The sequence below is a fragment of the Hyla sarda genome, chromosome 1 (assembly GCF_029499605.1).
Source record: "Hyla sarda isolate aHylSar1 chromosome 1, aHylSar1.hap1, whole genome shotgun sequence".
Classification (NCBI taxonomy): Eukaryota; Metazoa; Chordata; class Amphibia; order Anura; family Hylidae; genus Hyla; species Hyla sarda.
Window position 1 is genome coordinate 151,116,339 of NC_079189.1, and position 5,196 is coordinate 151,121,534.

Here is a 5,196-nt window from a genome sequence, read left to right on the forward strand (position 1 = left end):
ACGGGGACCCGGAGCGCTCGGCGTAAGAACATGTTTATTCCCTTTGTGTGTATTGGAATTTGGAACTAAACCAAAAAAGGAAGAAAAAAAAGCAGATTGGACATAATATAAGGTTAAAACTCCAAAAATGAGCTGGACAAAATTATTGGCACCCTTAACTTAATATTTGGTTGCACACCCTTTGGGAAAATAACTGAAATCAGTCACTTCATATAACCGTCCATGAGCTTCTACACCTCTATGCCGGAATGTTGAACCACTCTTCCTTTGTCACCAAAGGTATATATAACCCTACATATATAGTAGGTAAAGGTATGTAATTGTAATAATGACACCAAAAAGAGAACCATACCAAACAATAAACAGAAAAGTAATAGAATGTACAAAATCAACTTTATTAATACAATTTAGTGATAAAAAATAGATATTAAAATTGGAACAAAGAGTAGATAGGCACTGGTGGACATACAAAGATATAGGACAATGGTAGGACACAAATACATCAAAATATGCAAGTATAAGGAGTAAATGCCACAGTAGCTGGTAGGGTACAAGAGTGATACCTGCCAGAAATATGCAATAAAGGGTGCCAAACCATACCTACACCTGAACCCCAGGTTTTTGCAAAATGTAGTCTTGTTTTTTTATGCCTCTGTGTCAGCAGTGGGGTCCTCCTCGGTCTCCTGCCATAGTGTTTCATTTAATTTAAATGTCAACGGATAGTTCGCACTGACACTGATGCTCCCTGAGCCTGCAGGACAGCTTGAATATCTTTGGAACTTGTTTGGGGCTGCTTATCCACCATCCGGACTATCCTGCATTGACACCTTTCATAAATTTTTCTCTTCCGTCCACGCCCAGGGAGATTAGCTACAGTGCCATGGGTTGCAAACCTCTTGATAATGTTGTGCACTGTGGACAAAGGCAAATCTAGATCTCTGGAGATGGACTTGTAACCTTGAGATTATTGATATTTTTCCACAATTTTGGTTCTCAAGTCTTCAGTCAGTTCACTTCTCTTTCTGTTGTCCATGCTTAGTGTGTCACACACAGACACACAATGCCAAGACTAAGTGACTTCTCTCCTTTTTATCTGCTTTCAGGTGTGATTTTTATATTGCCCACACCTGTTACTTGCCCCAGGTGAGTTTTAAGGAGCATCACATGCTTGAAACAATCTTATTTTTCCACAATTTTGAAAGGGTGCCAATAATTTTGTCCAGCACATTTTTGGAGTTTGGTGTGACATTATGTCCAATTTGCTTTTTTTCCTCATTTTTTTTGTTTAGTTCCAATACACACAAAGGTAATAAACATGTGTATAGCTAAACATGTGTTACTGCAATCCTTTTCTATGAGAAACACTTCATTTTCTAGAAAAATTTCAGGGGTGCCAACATTTACGGCCATGTAGCACCCCTGTAGCACTTAACTGCATGGCTCCTGTGGCCCCTGTTGTCTTCTCTGGCTGATTGATTTTGTTTGCCACCCTTCCCTCCTCTTCAGCATGATTACTACATTTCCTGGCAGCCATTAAAGCTCTCCTTTAACTGACATTACCTCCCTCACTGAGGGCAGCCCCACCATCCTGTTCTGGACTTTCAGAAAGGGACTTAGACAGAGATATAGTGGATTGCTGAATGATGCATTTTCCTCACACCCTGCATGTAAGTGTCAAGTATAAAAGGGAAAACAGCTCTTTTTTTTTCCAGTAAATCATATTAAATTAAATAGAATTAATTTAAATAGTCAATAGACAATTAAATAGGTTGATGAGAGGGAAAGGATGGGCTATAGGTTTAGTTCCCATACACCTTTAAGGTGCTAATAGCCGGCCGCATTTCAGATATACAGTACATGGTATCCCCCAGCCATTGTAATTAGCTGGGAGGCTCTGGGTATGGATCTGCTGCACTTGTAGGCTCTAGAAAAAAGCCTTCCAGAAAAGGGGTATGGTTGAGTTGTAGTGTACAGTATGATAAGTTTAGGAACAATGGTTCTATGTAACCACTTAGAACAACATTAAAAGGCCATGTGGAACAATAAAAACTCCCCACAATGCCAACAAAACCTTGTCGTTGTTGTTGCAGCTCCCAACCCCTGTTTAGTAGCCAGGCCTCATCCATAGGCAATATAGTCTCTGTGTTGTCATCATCACCATGGCAGGACTGGGCCAAGAAAAAGCCCTAGGCATTTTACATTATGCACTTGATCATCTTTGTTCAAGTGTTTGTTCAGCTGTTACAAAGGAACAACTTCCATCATGCCTGAAAAGCCTCACGGAAGTTGTAGTTTTTTTTAACAGCTGGGGGGGCCACAGAATGAGGTATAGTTTACCTATCATTACTACAGAACTTACAATTGACTACAACAGTGATGGGACATAATAAGGTAGAATACACAATGATATCAGTAACTCACAGGTGACGTCTGCACTGTTGTCTTTCCTTTTCCTTTTTTCTTCATCTGGTCCAGAGGCTAGGACTTCTTCCAGCTACATCCTGCCCAGTGTTAGCAGCGTGCGTGATGATGCCACCCTGCTGCCTGCTCTAGTATGCATAATCCCTGGCTACTGCAGCTCACTTCTAGCCCACAGGCCTAAAGCTGCTTGTAGATTAGATTAGAAAGTGCTGGACCAGGAATATGGGGCAAGTAGCCCTGAATTCCTGGATCAGACACCACAGGGAATATGAGCAAACCGCCTACATTAAAATCTGCCACTGTCTTTAGCGGTAATAATTTATCCTTATTCAGCAAACATGTTGTGCTTGTTTAAAATTACAAATAAAACAATTGTTATCTAATATTTCTTTCATTGATATTATTTACAGATGCCACTATTCCATGAGGTGTTATTTTATTACAAACCACAACTCTGTTATTTCATCTAGTAATGCAGAGGAGCATATTGTTGTAGATTATATTTTCTGGGATGCCTGAAATATCAATTTAGGATAACACTGACTCTGTAAATACTAAAGATATGCTAACGTGGATGCACCAGTTAAACCACAAACAAAATATTACTACACCCTTATAAACCACATTCTCAAATTCTATGGCATCCATACACTTTGCTCTACTAACCACAGTTCCTTGGATCTGTGTTAGTTGAACCGCATTCACACTGTAGTCCATGTAAAACCCACTTTAAAGCATCAGATATCAGAGTCCTATGAAACAATCATTAAGCCACCCACGATGACAACAATATCTTATTGCTTGGTTTGTACATTCTTCAGATAGAATCCAAAAACGTTGTAGACTTGTTTTTCCATCTATTAAGTATGTGTCCAAGCAAAAGTGAACCCATAATTTGTACATCCCCTTTGAATATTTTCCAAATTCAGTATCCAAACCATTATTTTGGGACATTTACGATTAAATATTAAAAGATGTTAGAACTAGTAGATTAGTTCCTATTAGAAATGGAAGAGTCCCCTTAATTTCTATAGGTGGCAATAGTTAGGCGTTGGATGTCTGCAGTAATCTACTTAAGGAATGTATTTAAAAAATTCACATAATAAATATTATTTACTATCCCAGAAACTGTATCTTGTCTCCTGGTGGCTTTACTATTCTATCGTCTTCACCTCTGGTTTGATTGTATTATTATTGCCTTTTTGTGCTGCGTCCTGTTGTTTTAGGTACTGGGTGACATTTTCCTCTTCTACCCTGCTATCCACTCACAGAGCCACATGTGGATGATGTGATTTATTACATATTGTCTCTGGTCCCATGGAATGTTAGGAAAGACCACAGTAAAATAAAAGGACTTGCACTACAGCACTTCTAGATGTTGGTTCCGTGCATGAAAAAGGGACAAAGTGGTGCGGGAAGGTAAGAGAAGCAAATTACACAGTAAATTGTACATTGCCATCTACTGATATTAGTTATAGATAGCTCTATATTTTACATAGTCTTATTCTGTAGTTTATCATTACAGATTGTTCTATAAGAAATAGGAGTTAGTCTAATGAGTGGAGTCTAAAGTTGAGTATGAATAAAGTCAGATTTGGACTCTGACTTTATTCATTGCTGCCTTTCACAGTTCACTGGGATCCTCTCGGTTTCTTCCGTCCTAAGTAGAGAGATAGATTTTTTTTTTTTAAGCTTTTGAGATAAAGAACCAATATCAGTGTTAGCTTGTGGGCAGAAGTTGCACACATGGCTGCCACATCTGTCTGTGTTTAGACCTACATTATGTGATAAGAAACTGCAGCTTAGCCATTGTTAGTACTACATTTCTATACAAGACACCTACTGGGAGCCAACCATTGCGGGGGAAACAGTGGGGGAAATTCATCAAAAATTGTGCAAAGGGAAAGTCGACCAGTTGTCCATAACAACCAATCAGATCACTTCTTTCATTTCTGAAAAGGCCTCTAAAAAATACAAGAAGTGATCTGATTGGTTGCTATGGGCAACTGGTTAACTTTTCCTCAGCACAGGTCTTGATACATCCCCCCCAGTGTCCTTCAGGGAAGAGAAAACACAGAGACCAGCATAAAACTCAGCACAACATGCTTCCTGGGCTAACCACTGTAACAACTTCAATTGGAAAAACTGTGTCAAATAGTTTGTACCTTCATCGTTATGGATAAGAGGGAACTGTTCAATAATAAAACCTGTTTACTTTGATCTCCTCAATCCTCAGTGTCTTAGCTTTATCTACACCTAATGTTATCTCAATGGCCCCCTAACCACCATTAGTGTTGAGCGCGAATATTTCAATAGCAAATTTTTTTCGCGAATCGCTTCTCGGCCTTTTGGCTAAGATCAAGTGTAGTATCTGTTCTTATCAGTTTTCATGCCGGTGGTACACTACGCCGGTGTGGGGATGGGTGCTGCATGGAGGGTGCAGGTGTACCAGGGCTTTTCGGGGCTGGTTCTGAGGAATCAGCTCGACGGCTGCCCCGATGTGACCTGTTCCCTCCGGGTCTCGCCATGAGGCTGAGAGGGTCTAGAGCCGAGGTACTTTGTGCCTCGGGGAGTGGTGACCCCGAGGTGCCGAAACTCACTGGGAGGATGGACTCACTGAGTTGAAGCACGGGCACCATAATCTCTTCACCTTGTGGCACTCACCTCTTTATTCCCGGCCTTCTGGCTAGGATCAGAGAAATTTTTATAGATCCGGCCGGATGTCCGGGCAGTATATCTGCACACATTCACTTATTTATTTATTTTTGTCTCACT

General features: G+C 40.3%; 1 pseudogene; it reads left to right on the plus strand.

The window, feature by feature from the left end:
- Nucleotides 1-4,753: 4,753 nt before the first annotated feature.
- LOC130343128 (U2 spliceosomal RNA) lies at nt 4,754-4,853 on the plus strand (annotated as a pseudogene).
- The last annotated feature ends 343 nt before the right edge of the window (nt 4,854-5,196 follow it).